The sequence below is a fragment of the Rhea pennata genome, chromosome 2 (assembly GCF_028389875.1).
Source record: "Rhea pennata isolate bPtePen1 chromosome 2, bPtePen1.pri, whole genome shotgun sequence".
Classification (NCBI taxonomy): domain Eukaryota; kingdom Metazoa; phylum Chordata; class Aves; order Rheiformes; family Rheidae; genus Rhea; species Rhea pennata.
The window spans coordinates 2,275,272-2,301,842 of NC_084664.1; positions in this window are offsets into that span (position 1 = coordinate 2,275,272).

A 26,571-nucleotide genomic window follows, 5' to 3' on the forward strand; every position below is an offset into this window, starting at 1 on the left:
TTTAGATCAATTTATCTGAGCTACTGAATTTCAGGTTAAGATAGATTGCATCCTACATCCCTCTGTCTTCACAGGCTGGATCCATCACTGTTTGGTGCTTTAGTGATCATCTTCGATGAAGATATCAGAGGAATCAATGCTTCATTTCTGTAACAAGTGGATAACTATCTACCTTACCTTCTAAACAGCTGAAACAGTAATAGACTGTTTTCCCCAAGTCCTTCAGACACAGTATTGTCTGATCTGCTCTTCCTTCCTTATATCTATCTGTCTTTTTTTCCTGTCAGCATGGGATTTTTTTTCCTCTAAAGTAATTACTCTTGCCATTTAATTAACTGTCATCACGCTTTCCAAGGGAAGATGAATTTTGATCACGGGTAAATGAAAAGGTCTTTCTTCCTTCATGGAATAATCATAACCATTTGTTCTCTAACAGATTGTAAGTAATGGCATTTTCTCTTTCTCCCTTCATCCATTTGTTCCAGTCATTAATTAATTTCTTTTTCAATAGTAGCAGAATGTTTTCAGAAGGCTTATTCTGGATAAGTTCAGCCTAGAAAGCTTATTGTGAACAAACTTTCATGAAACAATTAAGGGTTAATCAGCTAGAAAATGATTAGAAACCTCAAAAGACACCTAGAATATGAATGAACGTTCAGACATTTTAGTCTCCTTGCCCTCCTTGCTTATGAGTTTTGTTGAGAAACAGAAGTACTCTAAGATGGATTGATTGCTCTCAAACGGGACTAAAAAAAGCACCAAAAATTTCAAGAAAGAGCCTGAAATCCTGACTTAGACTTTCCATGCTGACAGATCAAAGACTTCTGGATAAGCATCTGGATTCTCTTTTTTTCCGTCTGAGTCAAACTCTCCTTCCCGTCCTTCTGAGGTTCTCCTGTGACTTGTAACAATGTCTGCGTAAAAAACCTTCGTTTCCTCCTCTCCTACTTTCCTCCCCCACTGAATAAATATGAAGAGGTCTACGGCTCCTACTGCACCTATTTCCAGCTTGGAAGGGTGTCAGGGTACTCATCACAACTGGAGCTTGGCAAAGCAGCTTCTAGCTGGCAGACCAAGCATTTGGCAATTGACTCAGCAAGCTCGTGGCTGTGGCTGGCAGTTTTTCCCCTGATGGCTGAACCAGCCAGCAGGATGATGTGAGCACAGAAAATAGAAGGTCAGCTGGACTGTTGTTGCCTTGGAGGAGAGTTGGTGACCAAGCTGATTTGTAAACTGAGGAGCCTTTATCTGTCAGCACTCCACTTTAGAGATGTGGGCTTTAACTTAGATGAGAAAAAAAAATGACTTTAGGAATCAAAACAGCATGAGCAATATTTATCAGCTGACGTGAAAAATAATACATAAACCTTAAAAATGCTAAGAGCATTAGCTTATTAATGGCACAGCTATAACTATAACTAAGCAGGCACCCATTAAGACCTCCAGCTCTGACAACTGCATCCCAAACTCATGAGGTGAGATGGATTCCGTCAGCACAGTAATTGATTCCGTGCTAGGAAACAAAGAAGCCCAACTTTTTGTTTATCTTTGAGAATTTGACAAGGGAGAAAAGTCCCGCTCATGCCAACAGACGTACCCTGTGGCATGCCGTGCCAAGATAACAGGCTCTATACAAGGAAACATTTGCATTCCTGATAAACAAAAGCTTACGCATATACTTGGAGACAGCACTAGCACCCTTATAGAAGGCCTGCCAAGAACAGCATGCAATCATAGATATTCAAGATTAAAAAGACCTCCCAGAAGGAAGGCATCTTATCTATTACCCTTATAATACAATATTTTGTTCTGTGGTAATGTCTATGGGCTTTGTTCTATTATTTTTAAATGTGTCTGTCCTTTTAATGGCATTTAAAATGTTATGAACTCTTCACTGCTGTGTGGAATCTTCTGAGTTGCCTTAATACGGGCAAAAAAGAATTCTTGCTGTGAGTAGACTCACTGGCAAATCTTCAACCAATATTTGAACTTACACTTCTGTTCCTCTCACCCTCGACACTGCTTTGTATCTGTTGTATTGCAAATCAGAAGCAAAAAAGACTGGAGAGCTTGGAAAAATGAAGCTACTTTAATTTTGAGTCAAGTTCAAGAGGTTAGGAGGCACAGTGTGTTTCACCGTATAATTGGAAGGCTATGTGTTACTTCATGCACAAGTCATGTCCTAAGGAAGCTGAAGTTATATCCCAGTAGATGTGACTTCAAGTGCTGCTGTTCAATTCCCAGGCTCAGCAGTAGATTTCCAGTGCAGTCTTAAACACATCACCTTTTTTTTTCCCTGCTGTTGTAGTTATCTGCCTTTAATAAGAATAACTTACACCATTACGGCTTGGCAAGGGCAAATCTGTCCATATCTATGAAGTGCTTGGATGCCATAGGGATGGGGGTCTTGTAGCCTGGCTTTTCATTTTCTCCAAGGATGGACTGCTGAGAAGCGAGAGACTAGTTCAGCGTTTTATCTTCTGACTTTTCTCAGCTCAGAGGAGCTGAAGTCCCATAGCTTAAGACAGACACTGAAGGGCCTTCATATGCTCTGTCTCTACTAAGAAACATGCCAGCTTTTAGGTCAAGGTTAGGGTGCTCTGCTCCCAAAAGCTGGACAACGATGCTGCGCTGGCACTACCCCATCGTGTCCTGAAGCAGGATATGATCAATGCCGATACAGATGCTTTCTCTCATTCCTCTTTCATTCCCAACAAAACATTCCTTCCCAGGCCAAGTAACACTGCTTTCCCAAACATAGAGCTAGAATCTCACCTGGCACAAATGAGGAGAGCTCCAATAAGTCAGCGAGAGTGATTTACGCCAGCTGAAGTTATGGTCCTGGCTGCAACTGAAAAACAAATATTTGGAAGTTGACATTTGGGTGTTAAGCTTAAACCAGCTTTGTAAATTTGTTAAGAGGATGGAAGTGTCTTGGCTTAGCTGCAAGCCTAATTAAGAAATACCTAGAAATTACTCTTTATTATGATTTCCTCAGATATGTTACTTCTGTGAGCATTTACTGTTGCTACGTTATCTCTTCAATATGAGCTACTACAGTGCCTTGTGTTATAGAATTAGCTGCCTGAGGCCTTAAGTGGAAGATGTATTAATTACTTGGAAAGTATTGCATTTTGTACTTCATGGAGTAGTGTCAGTGGCATGTTTTTCTCCAGCCTACATTCCACATCTAGAACCATTCGCTAGGAACAAAACTAAGCAAAGACCAATTGTTGCTGTCCCCATTTTTGATTCATTCAGACTAAGATTTTCAGTCTGACTACAGAAGTGACACCTGTGAAAGATGGTTTCTGCTTACATGGGAACACTCCAAGACAAGGCTGGAGTGCAAAAATGGGGGTAAGATTGGCGTCAGATAAACACACTGTAGTAGAGGTCCCAGTGATCTTTTCTGTTTGGACGGCCTCCTTCCTCTGCCGCAGCGGAAGACCAGCTTTTATGTGATGCTAAGAGAAGGAAGATCCAGGGTTTCTGGAGGCCTAGTGGAGCATGAAACTCCTCTCTCAGCCAGAACATCCTCTTGAGTCATGGTGCATGGATGCCTGGAGTTAGGTTGTGTGCTAGCCTGCCACATTCATGTTTCTGTTCCTAGGCTGCTCATTAAGGATTTAGAATAGAGGCCTCCAGGCATATCCAGCAGTTTCATGATCCCATCACCCTTCCATAGGGAACATATTCCTTCTACATAAGGAAATTTTGCCTACTTTGCATCTAAGCATCTGGTCCCAAGTTCTCTTCCAAACTGCAAACTCTAGTTACCAGGACTCAGGGGATTAACTACTCTAAGGGAGCTACGAAGGTGCACCACTGCATACACTTGTTAAGAAGCAGGGACTCCTGGAAGGGCAGGAGTAAAGGGATGATGCTTCGTTTCACAGCTCCACCTTTGCATCCCGCTCCCCGTGCTGTGCTGCACCAGGTCTCTGGGAACATGCACCTTCATGAGCACTGAGCTGCTGCCAGTGCTCTAACATTGATGTAAACCTGCCATGATGATACTGAAGTTGAGCCTTCCATGAAAGTCAACAGAATGACTCACTGTTTCCTCAGACATCTTAATTTGTAGCTATATCTACCAAATGCTTTCCTGAACACACAATCTGTTCTTCATTTCTTTCAGCAGCGTGATTCTAATTACCTTCTTCTCAGCCACTAATTTCAGGCTATCATGAGTGCAACAATCTTCAAGTTTGCTTTGAGGCAGGGAAGTTGATGAGTAATTATACACTTCAGCTCCTCTTTAGAGGAAAAAAGAAAAAAAAAAGAAAGAAAGATTACTTGAGGAAAGTGTCTGGGTAATGGTTTGGTTTGTTAAGCATATGCTTCAGTCAGCCTAGTGGGAAAACAGCGCTGAGAGATCAATCTCTCTCCGAGCGGACTGGTAACATAGGACTTCACTGCAATTGACTTTGGTCTGAAACTTTAATTATGTTTATTAATGAAGAGTTTTATGTAGGACTCCAAAATTAGTAGTTTAGGAATAACACAGGGCCAGAGGAACAGCCTTGTCATCTATTAACCTCTTTTGAAAATGGCTGATAGCAGCCACTTTAGAGGACAGGGCTAAAGAAATGTTAATTTGAGTGCATCCTGCAATTTCAGTGAATAGCACATTTTGGAGAAAAGCAATTTCCTACTACCAACGCTTTGATAGAGAATGGCTTATATATCTTAAAGAATGAAGATTTTCTTTGTCTTCTAAGCTTGTATTTAATTTACTATTTTAACTCCAGATATCTTTTCTCTATCCACTCAGTTGTCTTCTGCATCATATGACAGTAGCAACCTACAGTTTAATTTGACATTAAACTATATTGTGCCTGTGAGTTCCACAGGAACCTGTTCACTGTGGGCATTTCTTTTTACTTTTTGTGAGCTCTTCTCCTTACTCCATGTTTGTTTTTCCTAACTACTTCTCTCACACTCTCTCTTTTCTTTTCTTTTCTTTCCTACCAGACTTGTGAATGTCCTAGTTTACCAAAAGAGAAAATAGATATGTAAGTTCAGTCAGAGAGAAAGTTTCTGTGATGCTAGTGACACATGCCATACATACATGCCATGATACCACATCTAAGTGGTGATAATGATACTCTGGGGTATGGATACCCAGAGTCATGCATAAAGACTTAAGATTTGGTGTCTACGCATGCACTAGGTGTCTCAGCTTCCATTGCAATAAATGCAGAGCCAGTCAACATAATGCAACAGCGGTGCAGATTTCGTGAAGAAGACACCTTTAGTGATATTCAGCTGCCCATATCAAAGCACCTAGTGTCCGTCTGAGATGCCCTAGGGAACCTCACTTGCCTTCTAGCTGGCACTGAAGGAAGGCATGGGTCTCCCTTCACTCCTATATCACATCTGAAAGCACTATGTGGGTATCTAACATATCCTGAGGTGTTTCAAATACTACTGAACTTCTATTTTTGGGAAAGTCAATCTTGTTCACCACGTCGGTCAGTAAATCACTTCTTAAACTACTGACTGCAACTTTCCACTGGTCATGATATTAAACTAGCTCACATGTAGACACCTACGTGTAGCCTCCTCTATGTAGATATCTTCTTCTGCAAGTTTTATGTCACTCCTTAAGTCAGAAGCCTAAGATACCCTCCATAATAAAATGGTGGTTCCCAAAGCGAGCTAAATAAAACATTACAAGATAGCACACAGACAGGCTTAGGAGCTAGGAGTTTTCCTCTTTTGGTTAAAAAACCTGGAGACCCACTGATATAAATCAGAGGTTGAATATTGAGTCTGGTTTCTGCTCAAGAGAAGGTTATGCTTGTGTGGGATCTGCCATCATTGCCATATACATGAAAGGTGTGCAACGTTTTGATATTTCTGCCATACATGGCCGTTCTGTAGTTCTTTCGGGGCTGTTTGGGGCTCCAAGTTTTGGGATCCCAAATCTGTCTGCATTCCTGCATCCAGAGATGACCTTAGTTCTCTTTCTTCCAATGGATATTGTCCAGCCAAATCATTTAGCTTTTTGGAGTGAGGGTTCTTTCTAATATTTTATCTGTAAAGCAACCCAGCGCATTGGGCTCTGATCCTGGCTGGAGAGTTTTCCTGTGGTTTCATTGATGTCATCATTATTTTTTCATGAACTAAAATATCTATAGCGTAAACAGAGGAATTATGGTAGGTCATTTCTTGCTCTTATTTTCATGGCTCTGTATCCAGGACCAGAATCTGTAATTAACTAACTAACTAACTAACTGTGTTCTTCCACGTGTTGCGTTTATTTCTTTTTCAATAAGAGCACTAAAGAAAAGAAAGTTTGAAGGAAAGGCAATTAGACTCCTATTAGCAGAAGTAAAACGGGAATTTTTGAATCACCCTTTTTTGTAATGAAAAGGGAGGAGTGAGGAGGAATGATTCAATTACAGCCCCCAAATGAATTCATTACATTAAAACAAAACAAAACAAAAAGAGAGTAGGGACACAAATAGCCACGATTTGGGCTATTCATTAAAATTTGTGTCTGCATGCTTTCTTCCTTAATTGGTGATTTAGTGTTAAACATTTGGCTGATGCAAACACAGAACCTGTTGCATGAGATTTTAACAGGATTGTAATTATTTTTGTATTAAGCAAAGCAAAAAAACAAACAAAAAACAAACAAAAAAACCCCCAAACGCTCTATTAGTGCCACTCTATTCATTGTGCAGGCTTAGTAGAGTACTTGGATGATAATAAGTGTGTCATAGATTAAGCAGTATTTGGACATAATCACTTCCAAATAATCTGACTGGGAGCATGCCAAAAAAAAAAGAGCTAGAAAAGCCAGAAGAAAGAACACAGACTAATTATCCCTTATGCATGTCCCTGCTCACCAGATGATTATTTTATTATTCAACAAAATTTGTATGTAAAATGCAGAAGCAGGCAAGAGAGTAGAGTCTAGGAACCAAAGTATTCCTACTGAGTGCCCTAATCTCTGGGATACAGCCCTGCTCCTCCTTCCTTGCTCTCCTTCTAGACCCAGGAAAATTCATGTGTGCCAGGTCAGAGGCCAACCTTCAGCAAGGGTAGGGCGAGGTGTGAGCTGTAGGTGTGAAACCCCCTCAGAGTACCTAAAAAATGTTAAGTGGTTACATCAGGGAAGGGGATTAATCCTTGGATCTCTGTTTTTTGGTTCAAATATCTCAGTATGGAACTGGGTCCCCTGGGTGTCTACAGGCATTTTCTCAATGCATTTCTTGATGGCTTCCTGGAGAAATCAGACAGAGGTCTATGAATACCAGCCCTCTTTATAAATCTGTGTTCTGTGTCTTTCCTCTCCCTCTCCTCGTTGAACCCATTGGTTAGTTTCAGATGGCACAGAGATGTGAGGAAAACTGAGCCATATGTTCACACCTTATTAGACATTGACTTTGGTCAACGATGAGCCACGGATCCACCAGAATCTAGGTTCTATCCTTTCTGGTGTGTACAGCTCTGAAGAGAACTGGGGACAGAACCAAAACTGCAAGGTCTCTCCATCATTTACTACTGTCATGAAAACTCACATGAAGACCATAGAATTTTAGTATGGCAGACCTGCGCCTGCCTTTCTGTGATGGAAACCTGGGCCTCTCATAGTGTATTTATTATCAAGTAAATACGACGTTGACACCTTCTTAAAACAAAAATCAGCCAACCAAACAAAAAAAACCCCAAAGTGACATCTGCGTATCAAGTCTATTATTAAATATTGCAATCGTTAATTCCTTTGTCATTCTCTGGTAATTTTATACCAGAAGACAATTTTTGTTTTTTAACATACTGGAACCAATGGGAGACCACACGGCTCACAAGAATAAAAAAAAATCTGAAAAAAATTTGAAAAAATTTGCCTTTGGTTCCATTTCAGGCCATTCGTAGACAGAAAACATTGCCAGCTGAAGGCTTTTTCTCTGGCATAGGTGAACAGTGACCACAAAGTGTGTTTCTAGTTCTTAGAGGATCTCCATGTAAAACTGACTATCAGGGTAGGTCAGGTCACCTTGTTGCTTGGCTCAGTGAGGGTCATCATATAGCTGAACCTGATCTGTTCTTGGACTTAAACGTTGGCACCTCTCACCCCCTGTACGTGCGAAGTTTTCCCTTCTGGGCTTTCCAAAAATGTGTTCTCTGTACATAATTTACTTTCTGCTTGTGCAGTAAGGAAGATGGGCAAATGCTTTAGCAATAATGCTGGTATGAGGGAGATCTGCATGCCTCTTCTCAGTTTCTTCTCAGACATATCATGTGGCTCTGAAAAATCACTTTGAGTGGGATTCACCTCACCCTACTTTACATGTCTGCAATGCAGACGTCTACATCTTCACTAACTTGGCTGCTTCCAAGTTGATGGAAATAAATTACAAGCTGCTTGGCCGCAGCCATAAACCTGCTGCTTTTTTGTTCCTGAACATCCAATGAAGTGAGCTGTGGTATAGCCCTCTAGACTTGAACCCGCAGCCACTTCATTTTCCAACAAATAATCTACCAGTCCTGGCCCTTCCCTCCACAAAACCATCTTGTACCAATACTCAAATACCCCAAACTTCCTCCAAGCTGATAGATCAAGATCCTTCATCAGAAGTCTACTGAAGAAAACAGGTGCCCTGATAGATACAGCTGCCCACAGTCAGGGAAAAGAAAGTGTGACTTTGGGCTGATTGTCCCGTTGAACCGTGCAATTGCATGTTCCCAAGCAGGGCCACAGACCCTTCAATAAATCAGAGTACTGATGGCCAACTGGCAACTCCCAAGCTTCATTGATACTTTAAGAAATAAAAGTCTGGTGCTAGGTAGGTTATGTTGTGTGGTACAGAGAACAAAAATCCCTGGTTGAAGGGGGAAATAGGCCAGCAAAGCCGGTTATCCTTGGGTCATCCTGGAGCTTTCTTTCACCCTTACCCTGCTCCATCCTACAAAAGACTGGTAGGAACCTGGAGAAACATGTCCACCTCAACCTTGAGCAGTTCCCCTCACTTCTCTTTCTCAGGGTATGTGGCACAGACTAAGTGTTTCTTGGCTATATATATAAAAAAAAGTAGCCTTTACACTGCTCTAGCTTTGCAGCAAGATTGGCTTTGTATGCAGACAAGCCAGGATCAGGGGAAAGTCATAAAAAACATCTAGATGCTTTCCAACCTGATGTGCTTTGAGCACATTTGGAAAGTCCTGAAGATTGTCTAACACATACATTAAAAAATAAAAATAAAAAAAACCCTTGCCAAACCAAACAAAACACCTGTACCCACTTAAATGAATTCCACATGCTTTGGGAGAGTTACTTAAGGATGGATCCACAGGTGGTGTAAATTAGAAGAATACTTCTGATTTCAAAAGAACAGCACTGTGAAGAAAATGCCAGATCTACTTGCTGCAGCATTGTCAGCAAAACACATTTTGCACCAAAACGTTTTTTCTCTTTTTTTCTAAGGGAGAAGGGGAAAAAAGATCTGTATAAATAACTAGACTGTACTGCTCTGTCTAAAAGGTCAGGGAGCATTTTACAAGCTGGACTCCTAGCCAGAATTTGTGACCCATGCTTTTCAAATGCATCTGCAGATGGGGGCCCTTTATGCAGTAGTTAAAAAATGTGGGAATATAATAAAATGAGGAATGTCTCAGCTTAAAAAAAAAGAGAGAGAGACTAAAAACCTCTAGTTTGTATTCCTGTTTTTTATTGAACTAAATACAGGGGAAGCATTCTTTAATTTGTGTGTGTTTGGAGGGGAGGTGGAAGATTCTAAGGCTACCGGAAGGATTTGAGCATTTAATTAAAAGCAGTTGAAAATAATAAAATTAAAAATAAAGAAGAAAAAATAAAGGTAGATCCAAATACCATCAGTGTAATTACATTTTAAACTAGTGCTTTCCTGCTCAGGATGCGTTTCAGCTAGCTGACCTGTAAACTCTTCTGGCCATGACCCAGCACAGAATGAAGTTAATAGAAAGAGTCCCTGAGAACTTGGTGGACCTCTGGATTGAGCTTTATGTGAAGAACTTGTCCTCTGGAGCCTGACTTTGTTCTTGAAGGAGACAGGAAAAGTTCACAGGTTTGTGAGTTTCAGAACAGTGAGAGATTGATGAAGATTGCTGAAAGTGTCATCTGAGGCCGTTTTCTGAGCAGCTTCCTAGGAACTCCATCTAAATAACTTGATTTGTGCCTGGGTACCAAGAGAACAAACTGATACAAAACGCATGTGGGACCAAGTAAGAACATCTCATAGGAACTAGGTTTATTTTCTCACTAGGTTTGGGGGTTTTCTTGCTTCTGGTAGAGGCAAAAGTAATACAGGAACTGTGCCTCTAGTGGTATTTCCATTTGCTGACCACAACAAAGTTTTGCAGAGGCCGCCGTAAGAAAGGAAAGTTACCTGAAAAAAATTTAAACTTTTCCCATATGCTTTTCTGCAAATGGTCTAGGTCTTTTTGCTAAAATTAAATAGGGTGCAGTTAGCCTTCATTTTGTGTTTTGTAACCAAATGGTAAGATCTCTGTGATCTGTGCTTGAGCAGTTTCACCTTTCGTTATCAAGGATGGACCCTTTCACCTCCAACACAGATCTTCATTATTTGAACTGCAGCACAAGTTGTCATATAGAAACAACCTGTCTTTTCTTCCCCAAGATTCTCTTCTAGATCTTCATTTTCTCTGTTGGTGGCCAGGAATAGTTGTGCAGGGAGCCTCTGTAGATACAGACACTGCAAAGACAGAGTGACTTCCCATGGCCATATGCTTCCAGCAATTGAGGGCTTGGAGACTTCCACAGATGAAAATTGTGTCCATTTAACAGCCACCAAAAACTATTTCTCCCACCAGACTGTCCAATCCCCCTTTAGGACCATTTTATTTTAACTCCACATTACCTTTGCTAGTAACATCCACCATCCAGACTTTATAGGAAAAAATAACTTCTGCAATTAAAGTTGTTTTTAAACACGCTCTTCGATACATTTCACTGATATGATGGCAACTCACCCCATTTGATCTGTTTATTTATTTTAGAAGAAATGAGCATGTTCCCTATCCAGCTTGACAGTACAACTTATGATCTTTCTGATCTCTGCTATTTCAGGTGTCCCCTTCTCAGATTAAAAAGCTGTTGTCAGTTTAGCCACCTTTCAAATGAGACTCTTTTTTTTCCCTGAATACTTCCTGCTATTAGAAGACCTTTAGATGTCTTCTGGAGAAAGGAAAGACTTAATGATTCCGTGGAAATGTACTCACCTATGCCATTCAAGGGAAGTCCTTCATTTCCTCATGACTCCTCTTTTGGAGAAAAGTGGGACACTCAACTTTTATGAAAGCCAAACATCTGTTGTCGTATAAAGATTAAAAAATGTTGTTCATGCTTTGGAGGTATGGTGCTAATCTGAATGTTTTTGCTCAGTGGTTGTCCCCTGTTTGCCCCTCTTATTTTCCATGACTACAATTGACTTATGTCATTCAACTATACTGTCTTTGGTGATGCCAATAATTGTTCTTCTGATGGCAGAGGGGTATCCCACCTACCTAGGCCTTGGCAAATGCTTGCAATAGTTGTGATTTCTGGGTAAGATGGGCTTAGTGGATCATTCTGATTCAGTGTTGTTCAGCTTGCAAGTCAGTGAGATGTTTTTAACTGAGTTTCTACTGACTAGGGTAAAATACATTATTATATTTTATTTTGAGGTGGCAGAATGCTTGCTTTACATTTTGTATTTTTAGAATTGGGCAGGAAATGGTTTTTCACTCCAATCCTGCAAAAAGCTTTGACATTTGAAAAATAATTCCTTGCTGTAAAGTGTGATGAAACAAAATCCATGTGAGTATTTTGATGGAAAGAAAGCAGAACGCAGAACAAAACGCTGAGACCTCCCCAGATGCTGTGGTGACTGGAGTACTCAGACAGAGGGTTTCATAATTTTGCAGTGTATACGCTTTTGCTTAATTATAGACCCCAGCATGTTTTGCAATGGAGTTGTAATCTCTGACATAGTGAGTATAACTTTATTGACTACATGATTGACTTTTATGGCCTCTTAGAAATAGTCCATATGCTTCAAGAAGAAAGAGAAACCTCCCAGCTAGGTCTAATTTTTGCTAAGTTGCTTTCATCAGTCTTAGGAAACTATCAGGTTTTCTTTCAGTCTCTTCTACTGAAAATGTATTATTTTTTTGGGAGGACAGAATGGGTAGAGTGAGGATTTATATACATGTAGGTTTCCTACACACCAAATGAATGCTCCAGCCATCAAATTACAATCATATCTCTAAGGCTTTTCTTGCATCGTGCATCTAGAAGTAAGACATTAGCAACAAAGATTTTATCTTGCCTTTTTTGTTCTAAATAATTTTATTGTTTGTAATAAAATTTCCATCCAAAGAAAAACAAACAGCCCCCACCAAATGCAAAACCTTTTGTCCAGAAGTTCTCTCCATCTGGAAATGTTTTATTGAGGTAGAGCTTTTAATTAAATTAAGATATAGCCATACAGTAATATCTCCCTTGATACTGTTACTGAGGTATTGTCCCAAGCATTCTCTAAAAATTAAAATAGAAACCCATGTGTCCAGAGCTCTGAAACTAATCCCTGTAGAAAACAAAGACACTGTTAAAGGACATCTTGGTGTTCTCTAAGGCTCACTGGAGCAGTCCCATGTTCTGTGATTGCTTCGGGTATGAATCAAAATTTAACGAGGTGCAAGGCTGAGAAAAAGGAGTAAATTGAGGTGGCATGTACAATACAGGTTTTTTTTTTTATTGCTGTTTGAAAAATTAGCTGAGCAGTAAAAAACTTTGAGCTATTTGATGAATATGTCATGGCAAGATAGCCTCCTTAGTGCTATAATCTATCTACAAATAGTTCAGAATGTGGTTTCCAGAAAGGAGTCTTTTTGCCTTCCAGAGAAGGTGCTAAGAGCCAAGATTTCCAGTCAGGCCAGCTACAGGGCAAACAGTTGACTACTCACTTTGGCCTGAAGTTCATCATCCAGCTGAACTGTTCAGTGTGTGAGGAGGAAATAGGGTGGGAGCGATCTTAAAAAAGAAAAGAAAAGAAAAGAAAAAAAGCAGGGTAGTCTATGAAAGTAAAACTTTCCCTACTTCCCTAAAGGCTTGAAAACCCTGGATTTCATTCATGTTTTTTCCTCATTGAGTCACTTCTCTTTTTTTCAGCTTATAAGCACTATGATAAAAAGTTCCCTGCAAAATACTTTGGCTTATTTTCATTTAAAAAATGTTGATTAAGAGCTTAAATACTTAGTCCTTCGTTTCATTAAGTTGACCTTTGAACTCCCTAAAAGTTAATCAAACCCTGGGAGCTTATGTTCTGGTTTCTTTCTTGAGTCCTTAGATCCTTCCTACTTTCCTAAATACGCATTTGAGATCACCTACCTTTTGCAAAGATACCATCAAAATTGCCACAGAAACCTAGTCTCTGATGTAGAATTTACACTCTAAATAAACAAAATAGACAAGAAACTGGCAACCATAAGAGAAGCTTGGCCAGAATTGCAAAGGAATTCAGCGGGTGGATCGAAGTCCTCTCCATCCCTATGTTTTTGGCTACCTTTAAGAGTAGATATTTTTTGTAATAGCTCTACTATCTACTAGTGTGTACAAATAAAGAAAGAAAGAATTCATATGCATAGAAGGTATTGAGATCATGGAACCACCTTGATTTCTGGAGATCTATATTCAAATCTCAACTGTATTCTATATCAACTATTTGATCTTATGTATCTCTAACTATTGTATATTGGCGATATACAACACACAGCCTCAAAACAAGAAAGAGAATCAGTTTATAAAGATGTCTTTCCCCTCTGTGTAGGTAATATTAAATGTTGAAATGGATAAATAGTAAGCACCATTCTAAGTACTTTAAATCCATGCACAACACCCATGGAAGCATATTATCATGCATTTGTAACAAGCATGTCAGCATGCACAGCATACCTGCAGATACACAAAATTTGGCTGGAGCTTTTCCTCCTCCGCTTTGGCTAGGTTATTTCCGTGGCTGGGTGTTCCCCTCTTCCTTTAAGGGAAAGACCAAGCCGTGCCTTGCATACACCCACATTTGCACATAAGGGCTTAGGGTACCAGAGACTTTGCTCTTTAGTGTCTCTTCATGGACCTGTCAGCTTTGAAAGTTTCTTTCCTCTAACACTGATGTAGTTCTTACAATCAAAATATCCATTGTCTGCACAAACTTTTATCCCCATAGCACACCCATATAGCAGAAAAATAGCTTTTGACTGCGTTTCATGGATGATGAGCTTCTCTGAGTTATTGTCCGCCCCCACGTCCCCCAAAAGGATGGGAGGAACCTTGGGCCTGCCTTCATCTACATCCCTCCATCAGCCTTTCAACTCATTCCTTTGACCCAAAATGTTCTGTTCCCTGAGAGACTGACTTTCATTTTTCTCTTGAGGTGAAGGCTGGAATGTCTGCAGGTAGGAACTACTTTGTTCATTGCATTCCTCTGCAATTCAAGGAATCAATTTTTTGGCTAAAGACCACAAAATTTTCTCAGGAAATTTCTCTGCAGAAGATCCCCAAAGGTGCATGGACTTTGGTGGTTTTACAACAACATATAACTTTGCCTTACGGAGAAGAAGCTACAGTGTTTTCCTAGCTACAGCATAATGTGTTCACATGGTAATTGCTTTCCAAATATTCACTCGGTCATGTCATTCTAGAGCATTATAGTTTACCAGTCTCTTGAGGTCCTTGAATGACTTGATTGAACCTTATGGGAACATCTCACCAAGAGAATAGCCTGAAGCAGATGCATCCTCTCCTTCCTTTATAAATGAAATGCGAGCAGTGCTGGTGCTTTGGGGGTAATGGATGTGCTCATCATTGCAGTTTGTTTACATTTAAACGTACAGCTAATTAAGGTCCGGGGTGCAGTGATCAAAGAGATGGCACTGCCGCACTTGTGGTCCCTTCGCAGCTGGGGAGCGGTCAGGCAAATTAGAGGTATTTCATTTGTGTGAGTTATTTAGCGGGCTGATTTTGAGCAGCGAACAGCTTTCATTTGTAGCCATAAGGCATCTCAGGGAAAGGGAGCTATTAAAGAGTATCGCTGGCAGCTCCGGGCTTGCTAATGAGGGAATCTTTATGAGGCTCCTGGCTGAGTGAAAGGGAAAAGATTGAGTTTTATTTCTTTGCATAGCCTGTGTTTGGCAATTATAGGCAAAATTATGACAGTGAGGCAGAAAGATTGGACCTTGTCAGTAAATTGGATGTTGTAGACCATAGAAAGTCACAAATTTGATGGAATAGGGAGGGAAAGTGTCTAAAAATGTAGTTTAAGGCTGGGGTTCAGAAAGGCCTGGCAGAGGTGAGTGCCAGCTCCCTTTGAAAGTTATCGGTAATTACATGTTTTACTTTTTTAGTCAATGTTAGAAATTTCAGCCTGAAGGCATCAAAACAGTAAGGCAGAAGCTACAATAGCCAAAAGATAATGGTTACTAAGAAAAGGCAAAGAGATGGATAGAAGCAATTTAGGTATCACTAGATTGCTTATTTTAACCTGTAGTAAATTGGCTTGGGGAGAGAAAAGCATTTCGGCTGGACTGGAACAATTCAGTCCCCTCTCAATATAGCCCCCACCCTACAAAAAGCATACACACAAAATGCTATCAAGATGTTTTCTTGTGATTTTAATATGAAATATTTCATTTCACTTCAGAAATTAGTGAAGCATTAGTTTATGACATTTTTTAAATGACACTTTTTGACTTTTTCAAATAGATTTTTTTTCATCTTTTATTTTAAAAAACAGAAAGGCTATCACAGTGTGTCTGTGTGTACTGGTTTAACAAATACTATCGACTTGGTGCCAAGCAACTTTCTGGACTTTTGTTTTTATTTTGCCAAACTCTCTGCCTAAAACTATTTTGGGCTGAAACAAAACACTTCTCCCTGTTATTACTTGGGCTCATGATCCAAGTCAAGTTGTAAATCATTATTTATATAGGTCTAATTTGTAAGAACATTTTATAAAGATGATATAAATAAGTAATGAGTAGAATTAAGACAAGAAAAAATGAGATAGAGTTTTAGGACAAGACTCCTAAATCTAAGATTAATTAATATTACTCTCCAAATAAAATATTCCTATGAATGGAATAATAAAGCAGACTATGAGAAACCTCACTGATATTAACATAATGCGTTGAAAAATCTCAGATCATCAGTCATTTCTGGTTTCTGTAGATAAAAAGCCTTGTCATTCTGAGTGCCCAAGGTGTTATTCCTCAGTGATTCACTGTACAGGTGAAATGATAAGACAAATAGTATTGACTAATACTTAAGGATATGATTTAACAGTCCTTTATATTTAATAGGTTTAATCATGCACTTATAAAAGCCTGACCTCAAGTGCTCAGATTGAATGAGAGCTTCACAGGGAAACTTATTTTGTCTTCTATATCTCAGGTAGAAATGTCTATCCAGAGCTTCTGTTTATGTTTTGCTTCTTCTTTCATTTCCATTGAAAGATTTCCTTGCTGAGTATTCAGCCTGATAGATGCGAGGAGTTCAGTAAAGTTATTCTTTGACTGCACTGGCATTCAGAGGTGACAAGAGCTTCAAGAAACCATCCACACACTGATGCTGGGTGACAGTAAGCCTCTGTGCAAGGAATTTTGCTACTGCTAACGGGCCACATCTCATCATTCCTGTTCCACTGTGAGAATATTTTAGGTTGGAGGAGACCTCTGGAAGTTGTCAGGTCTAACTCCCCACTCAGAGCAGAATCAACTTAAATCAGGTCACAGGGTTTCGTCCCATCAAGTTTTGAATATCTCCAAACACAGAGATTCCCTATCTTCTCTGGGTCCTCATTCTGATACCTAATTGACCTTATAGAGATTTTATTTTCCTAATATCTGATCGGAATTTGCCTTCTTTCAGCTGGTGTCTGTAACCTTCAGTCCTAACACTATGCACTTCCCAGAAGAGTCTGTGTATAGCTTCTCTCTATCCTCCCATTAAGTTGTTGAAGAGAGCAACCAGATCTCTTCTCAGCTTTCTCTTTTTAAGACTGAAAAACATTGACCAGATCTGTTGTCTCCATTATGGTGTTGGGGAGCATATGCTGGGTACTTGCGTAGAGCCACCCTTTAAATTCTTCTCAAAGGAGTCCAGTTTGCACAATCTGGGCCTTTCTACTAAATGCACCAATGTGCAATAAATGAAGTGACTGTGGGATTCACTACCAAACTGCATTAATACTGCAAAACAGAACATGGATGTGGACTCTTCCTATATTCTCTGTCATAATTTTGGGGGAAAAAAAGATATTTGAGTATCACACTGTGAGTTCTCTCATGATCAGACTCAGTTTCAGCTCTTTTGAAAAAATATTTCCTTGCTGAAGACCAGCCACTCAAAATGCACAGACCCAGATTGCACTGATGGCCTTTTACAATATCTAGGTCCCCAACGATGAAGATATGGAACTACCATGCTCTGAAGAAACTGCAATGAATGTGCACAGATTTTTAATTCTTTATTTTTATCAAGTTTTCTGAGTGACAGTAAAGTGGGATTCTTCAGCTCAATTTTAAACATCTGCTTTTTGTCAGATGAATGACACACTAGGGGACCACAACATAGAAGGAAGTTTAGCCCGCTTAGTATAATTGCAAATATTCAGAAAGTTTTATCAGTTCATAGATGTCAGTGCCAAAAGGGATCATTAGACCATCTAGTTAGACTTACTGAGTTACACAAAATCTATAATTTCACTCAGTTGCCCTCATGATGAGCCACAAAAATGATTTTGCAATGTGCAACAAAATATAGTGTTAAGCTCTGGTCTCAGGCAGAGTGTTCCAGTCCCAGATGCGCCCTCATGCTCTTATGAAAGCAAAGTATGGTAGCCAGATATGAAGTTTTTCCATTTTTTTAACTAAAACTTTTGTGGTTGAAAAAAAAAATCTTTTTATCCTAAAGTATTTTTGAAGAGAGAAATGTATATTCTGAGAAAAAGTTTTCTTGATGGGCTTGTTGGTTTATTTTTTGTTTAATTTTGTTCAAAGCCACTAATGTTGTTGGGTTTCAGTTGCCAAAAATCCACTGGCTACAAATTGAAAGCTCTCAGCTGCCAAAAGCCAGAGATTAAACAACAACAACAAAAAAAAAACAGTTTGTTTTTGCATTTTCTGGTTCTTTTTTAATGAAACCCAGCAAATTATTTTTCGGGGGAAAATAGTTTCCAAAACATTACCATTATTATCCCTGTGAACGCATCCTCTTGCTTTCTAATTATGGAAGGTACATCTCTCAAAGTCTGTAGCATTGCTAGGAAAGGATGCTCAATTAATGCAGAAGGATTTGGTGAGTATGGAGTAGTCACTCTTCTTGTGGTGAAGGTAGTAGTAGGAAGGGATGGTGATGTTTTCATGCTGAAAGAGAGAAAAAGATATCTTGCATCACTCCTTGCTGTTTATTTTAAGTACCACCATCTGGCTTGTAAATCTTCTTCTTAGCTGCTGTGGAGTATAGCTTTCCTTTCAAAAATAAGGCTTTACTGAAAATGTAAAACAGGAAAAGAAAAAAACAAGAAGAAGAAATACAGCTATGAATGTAATCTGAATCCAAATACAAATGTCACTTGAATCTAAATACACTCTCAGATCTCCAGGAAAGTAGTTTGGAAGATTCAGCAGACCTTTTGCTCTCAAGAAACTTGTGAATGGGTCATGCTGAGGGCCTGGATTAACATAGGGTTAGTGTAACAGCGGGGGCCTCAATGCAACTTGACATCAATAGGTGACTTTCTTTCCTTTGACCAGCGTGAAGCAAGAAACCAAGAACACATTCCTTTTAAATGGCTTCCAGCACAAATCTGGTTCATTCGTAAGTTAACAGGCATCTTTTCCTCTGGCCTGGGATCTGAAAATCAAGCATTTATTCAAGCTTCCTACATCTTACTTGATCTCTACTCTTAAAGACTGCTCCCTTGAAATTTAGCTGGCAAGAGAAGTGATGAGTGAAGGATGGAGGACAGCATCCAGCTGAGCATCCCATCACTGTCTGGTTTGGAGGAAACAGCAGTGACATATGAGGAAGGAGGATGATTGAGATGTTACTTTTCCTGGTATTTCTTTGCTGAAGAGCATTGCATTTTAAGGGTAAATGCTGTCTTTGCTTCCTACAGCGAAAGCTTTGTAGACTCATGGTAGTTCCATGGATCTTAGATGTTCAGATAAATAAATAATTAAATAGCAAAGGCTTTTTCAATAACCTTTTCTTTTTTTTAAAAAAAATAGAAATTTCAAGATGTCTACTGAGATTTTGCTTTTATCACTCAAGAATAGAAAATAGTAATGCATAATTTCAAAAAGGCAGGCAGGTACCAACCCCTATTCAGGTACTGACATGGTGAGCAGATAGCTAGAAGAGGCAGAAGTGCAAACACACAAGTAAGAAATCATTTCCTTGTGAAAAATAAGAAATCTTATCATCCCAGCCCATAAGAAACTGTTCATATTCTCTCTATCCTGTGCAACTCTTTATCTCTGCTATCTTTTTACTGATGTTTTATCTTCATTCCTTTTACCTTCCAAAAATAGGTTTGAACGGAATTTAATGCTGTTTTGAAAACCATCATGTATTTGCTGGGGGTGAGTTTAAAAAGGGCTTTACTTGACCAGTTATCCCAGGCAGGTGCAGATCCCTCTTTCCGCTCACACTGGGCCCCGGTTCAGTCTTTGCTTATGGAAACGGTGCGTGTGTGTGTGTTTATTCTGCACGTGGGTGTGCAGAAACTACGGGTGCAGGGGCAGAGAGACCACTGCTCTAGCTGCTAAGACAATCTTGAGCTGTTATGTTAATAAAAATCTGAAGTTCCTATATTTTGCATTTACACTTGCAGCATGTGAGTGAAAAAAAAAAGTTACTGTCCTGATTTAGTTTTGCATTTCACTGACTTTGCATTCATATAAATGGGTAGTACAGCTACAGGTGGAATCAATCTTTCGTTTCGTTTTAATAGAATAACAAGATTAAAGTGATTACAGTAAATATAAAGCATCTCGACTGTGCCAAAGCATGTGAGACAACGTCTCATGAAATCTTTCTTGCCACATTAATTAAAATCAGCCTGTTTGTGAGCAGCTGCACAGCCTAATCATTAACTGAAATACTGGAAACGAAGAACAGAGGGTAATGAATCATGCCTAATATCACATGGCATTGTGGGAAAGTAGTTTAGTGGGATATCCACACGGATCAGTGTTAGTTAACATCCTCATTCATGATCTGGCAGAGAAATGAATGCAAGCATGAACGAAATTCACAGATCTTACTCAAGTGGGAAGCGCCAAGAATATCCATGAGGACAGAGGATTAGTGGAAGGGGGCCAGAAGAGGTAAGGAATGTAGGCAACCAACAACGCTCCAAAATGATAGTCAACCAAAGGGAGGTCTAGGAACTGCCCATGCCAAAAGAGATGTAAAGGGGAGCAAATTAAATGAAACTGCACAATGTGAAAATGCCTGTGTAGATGTGCACTTGAAAAGAGAAGCAACAGCACCTCTAAGAGAGGTTCTTTTGCAAGGGAGAATAATTGTAATTTTTATGAAATCCACTTGGGACCTGATAGCAGCTCCTCAGTGGAAGACGTCCAGCAGTAGGCAGGTGAATAAAAAGATTAGACTAGGCTTTGTCAACCAATGGTCCACTTTCCACCTTCTAATTTCCAGGCACACTACCATGCATTCATATCTTGTAGAAATGTGCCAAGGAGCATGCACTATTCAGCAAATCTTCTAAGGCTCCTGGATTTATCACTTCGTGGATTACAACTGGCAATCAATGACTTTTTGACAAATATATAGAGTGTGATAGGAACAGACAGAATAGAAAGAGATGGAAAGAAAAGATTGAAGGAATTGGAGAAAACGGGGTGGACTAAGGGAGGAAGTGAGGCAATGTTGGTATTTTCTTAGACGAACTTTTAAAAGCAGCGTTCTCATTAACAAGTTTAGACAAGCGCAATGAGGCATCAGTCTTGCTGGACAACTGTTAATTCTGGCTTGCAATAAAGTAATGCCGGAAAACCAAAAATAAAATATTTACTTTTCTCTGTGGCACAGTTTGCAGAGACTAGTTCTTCGTGCTTTGATTCTGTGGATCTGACAAATGAGCAAAGCAGCATATTAATAATAAAAAGCAACAGAGACAGGCAGAAAGCTTCCTGCCTATGCCTTTTCCTGCCCATTTCAACTACGTTGAAATGTGTGGCATAAATCTGTCTTTGAAAGAACCATGGAAGATTTGCAATGCTTTAAGGAAGGTCAGGCCTGCCTTCTATAGAGATTTCAGCTAGTTAAAATAAGGACATTTTCAAGGGGATGAGTGATTTGGGGAAAATCCATTTTTGGAGCTGAGTCTTAGATAGTTTTTAGTAAAACTGAGCTTCAACTTTTTCCAAATTAAATTTCTTTTACTGTAATACCAGCAGGGCTAAAACAGAGCTACCCCAAGTCACGACCATCAGTCATGCTAGTTCTCCATGCTCAAAAATTGTGGGTGTGGGTCTCTCTTCATAAGACATAGTTCAGTTTCAGGACTTTATCTACAATAACTATATCTGGGAGAGAGGGGCAATACACCTGATTTTTTGTGGCAGTAGGAAAGAGATGAACGTTCTTGAAATCCCTCCTAAATAAACATGTAAAAAGTGCCATTCCCCTTGGCTGCCTGGACACCCAGATAAATGGATGAGCTGCCACTTCATCTTGCTGCATCTCCTGCTGCCACCTCCGTTTTGTGCCTGCCCCTCTGCTTTTCAGGACTTCAAGTTAGTCTTTCATCTATAGCCCTGTGCAAAGGTAGATGAGCTGCTTCTTATTAGCTTCATAAAAGATATAGACTGGATTGAGGCTGTGGTAGAGCTTCATGATCCCTATCACTTCACCTCTTGCACAGCAGAAGCCCAAACGGCATTGAGTTCTGATTCTGAAAACAGGTACGTTGGCCAAAAAAATAAAAATGCTAAAAAAGCACTCGTTCTGCTGAAACTTCCCAACATTGATATTTTTCAATTAAAAAAATATTTTTTGCTTAAATTATTTTGTTTTATACAAAAAATGTAATTCCTCTGTGTGTGTGTGTGTGTGCATCGTGTATGTGTTTCTCTGCATGCGAATATACACGTTTTAGTTTTCATTCTTTTGCCAAAATGTTTAAATAGGAAGATAAGTGGATACAAGGATCTATCTATTCATTACAATTGTTAACGGTATCGCAGTATTGTTGTCAACGTTTGCGGGGAAAGAGAAGTAGAGAAATCTTTCCCACACAATATAATCCAAATTTCTTTCCGCTAGATGCAGGCTGCCTCAGCCGTGGTAAGACATGCTTCGTGTGGCCTCTCTATTTCCCTGGCAGACTGTCACATCGAGTTCACCTCAGATCTCAAGTCTCCTGTTCCAAATTCTCTCATTACGGAAATTACAGGGTACATCTTGGCCTTGTTTGCACAACCTGAATGGCTGTTATTCCCTCCCTCAAATACTCAGTTATAAGAAGCCCCTCCTCCCTAACACATACACTCACACACACACGCTCACACACGCATACTACTCTGCAAGACTCTATTTTAAATGCTAATAAATGTCCATGGTTGATTTTGTTTGCTTTTCTGGTTAACCATCTTTACTACTCCACCTCATCATCTCTTTTTCCAGGAAGAATGTTCCATTTTGACCCTACAATTAAATTCCAGACAGCCTGTGAATTCAGCACTGGAGGAGTTCTTGGGAGATTTCATCTATTATGAAAGATAGATGAAAAAATAACAACCCTTAGTTGCTTCCAGGGTGCACAAGCTATATTTGACCACCCAAACACACAGCAACGTTCCTTCCCGTTATAGAAAAAATACGTATGTATAAAAATAAGAAAACTAAGCTCAGACAGTGTGGGAGCCTCTTTTTTTGGAAAGGCAAAGAGATTTAGTACAAACCAAAACCAAAGTTCAATCCAAACTATGAATGCAAGACAAGGGGCATATGTGGTTTGCTACTTTTAACAAGCTCCCACCTCATCCCAAGAGGCTTGTTTATATTTTAACTACATATGGGACATAGGAGCTCTATCACAGAACAGTAGTTTGCAAATTAGGACATCTACTTTAAGGAAATTAAAACTGCATTTGGCTGAAGCATAATCACACCACTGTCTTTTTTTTCAAGGTCTTCTTTATTCTCCATTGGACTCACCTCCACACTCCACTGCTAGGCCAAGACATCACCTTGAAACTCCAAACAGGGGGTGGAGGTGCTACGGTGACACTGCTTTCCACCTAAATGTTCTTTCATTTAGTGTGTACCCAGAGTTGTCTGAAAACATGGGGCAAAATGTCTTTTGCCTTGCCAAGACATCAAAGCTGGAACATTCCTGCAACGAGAAAAGGCCATATCTGGATGGAAAATTATGAGGAATGGACACAGGGGAGATGATAACAGCTGCATTTGGGGAAAGTTGCCTCAGCTGCCCTAGCAAATTCCCCATTTTGACTTGCCACAGATACAGTCCTAGCTTTCTACCTCCTAAGCACAGCCCCTTTGGCCCATGGGGCATCATTCAGAAGAAAGGCAGCTACTAGACCATCTGCAATGTTCCAGTCAACTGACAGGCTGCCATGTGTTGATCTCAAATTTCCCAAGCAAAAGATACTACACATTCACTAGACAAAATCACAAAATCACATAGTTTTTGAGATTGGAAGAGACCTCTGAAGATAGTATGGTCCAACATCTTTCCTCACACAGGGTTAGCTAGAGCAGGTTGCCTAGGACTGTGTCCAGTCAGGTTTTGAAAAGCTACAGGGCTGGAGACTCCACAGCCCTCCTGGTCAAACTGTTTCAGTGTTTGACTGCCCTGTCATTAAAAGCCTCTTTTTCTTATGTATAAGCAGAAGGTCCTGTATTTCAGTTCGTTCAAGTGGGCACCGTTGAGAAGAGTCTTGTTCCAACTTTAAGTTTTACTCGCTTACTCCCTTTCGTGAGGTATTTATGCACATCATTGATAAGACCCCCTGAGCCTTCTCTGCTCCAGGTTAAGCAGTCCTAGCTCTCTCAGACTCTCCTTGTGTGAAAGACACTCCAGTTCCCTAATCATCTTCATGACTTTTCACTGCACTTGCTCCACTAAATCTATGTTTTTCTGTACTGGGAACCCCAGTAATGCTGTGTCCACAGCACTCCAGATGCAGCCTTACCAAGGCTGAGTAGAGGGGAAGGATCACCTTCCTTGAACTACTGGCAATGTTCTTCTTAATGCAGCCCAGGATACTGCTGAACTTTGTTGCTAGGGCACGTTGCTGGTTCATGGTCAACTTGGTGTGCACTAGGACTCCCGGATCTTTCTCTACAAAGCTGTTCACCAGCCAGTCATTCTCCAGCTTGTACTGGTGCATGGGGTTGAATGACCATGAAATCTCAGACATACTCATCATGCACCATACTCACAAACTAGCTGAGGTTACAGGCAAACTAAGTAAAATTCCTGAATTCCACTGGATGGAGTGTCACAGGGAAATATGGAAGCAATGAGCTCTGGTGATTCCCTCTCAGCTCACTCTTCCTTTTGAGGAGGAGGAATAAAAGCAGTGCTTGCTTCCTTTCTTCAGGATGTTCTTAAATCATACAAGGTAGTAGAGGCTAAAAGAAAGATTTTTTTTGCATAACTGCAATGAGGAACAGCTTGCTATCTTTGGCTATAATAATCTAGAAGAAAGCTTTTAAACTCCATCTCCTACTGTTAAGTAAATATGCCTATATAGGCAGAGTTCCTGGATATCATGTAGGCTGAGATTCACCAGACCTATTGATACTTAAACTGGGATAAGATAGGTAACATCTGCTATGCCAGTTGCTAGTTCATTGACTACAAAAGGATATAAGGGGAAATTACTTCAGACTAGACATTTGATTTTTGTATTTTCAGAGGAAGCTTCATTAGATGCTTAAGGTGGAATCACAGACTCAATGTCTTTATATTGTTCTTTCAAAAATCTCTAAAGGCATCAGATTGGAGTTGTAGGGTCATGGAGTGCCACAAAACTAATGAGTTTGTAAAACCCATTAAATTTTTCATTCAAGAACCATTTGATCATTTCACATATTCTTTCTGGCATAGCTGGAAAAGACATGTATTTGGAATATGGTCAGAGATGAAAGTGATGGACATATTTATCAAAGACAGATACATAGATTGGATAGATAGATAGATAGAGGATATAAGGGAAGATAGGAGCTTCTGTTTTAATCTGGTTGGATATCCTACAAGAATAGCCTGAAAAGTGTCATAATTTCCACCCTATTATCCAGTCCAAACCAGGAATATCAGCATCAGACAGAAGACTAAAACCAAAGTGACTTTAAAAAGATAAGAAATTTTAGCTCCACTTCATTTAAATCTTCAAAAGAGGACATTACAAATTTGGGCTAAATATTTGGCAGAGATTCAGCTTGTGCCGTATGTTATCCAACCGTATTCAACCCTCCTCAACCCTAAGTGTGCAAGACAGCTGGAAAGCGAGTAGTCACAGCATGGAAGGAATGAGGATCTCGTGGTTAAGCCATTACACAAGGCCCCAGGAGATCTACTCTCATTCTAAAGTTTGTCCACAGTCTCCCCGCATGAATGTAGGCAAGTGGTTTAACCTCTTTGGGCCTCTCTTCACTTCTGTGATGAAAACACAGCAGTGATCCAAATAGCTTAAAGCCAAGAGAAGCTGACATGAGTGGCCACTGGGTCTGGTTCTGCACAATATAAACACTACCTTTTCTATTAAATTCAACTTTTTTCTTGCCTTGCCTATTTAGAATGCAATCGTCTCCACAGCAGCACTTTCTCTTGCTGTTTATACATAAAAACCCAAAGCCATCCTTCTGGCTGTAGGCACTACATTGAGATGCCTAAATTGGGACTCTACACAGTTAAGACTCTCTTTCCTGTTACTGGAGAAAGATATCCAAGGAGTAAGTGAGATCTCTGAGAGGTTCAACTATCTTCAGAGGCCACCTATCTTTCTTCATAGGTTAGAGAGGAGTCTATAGTGATTGCATTCCTAACACTTATATCCTGATTAAAGGTGGAATGCTTACAGGATACTGTCTAGCACACTGGAACCAAGGTGTTTCTGTAGCGGAAATACTGATGTGCACAGGGACTGTACATGCAATACTTGGAGAATGATAAAAGTTGAAACGTTACAGTACATGATGAAGCTGATAGAGATCTTTGGAGCTGGGATTTTTTCTATCAAGAATAAAGATTAGAAGAATATGCAGTAAATTCAGAGTCTGATTTATCAAACCCCCAAAAAACATTTTTATCAAGCTATGAGTGTTTTATCTTCTTGACTGAGAATAGATTAGGGCTTCACTGAGCCGACAGCCTGTTGCGCTGCTTCCTTTTAATTCTAATTTGTACTTATCAGCTGTCTTTCTCATGTTATATATTGTGAGATCTTTGGGCAGGAACCATTTTTCAGTATTGCATGCTGCACCTTACAACGAAGTCCTGGCCTGTAGCTGAAGCTGGGTGG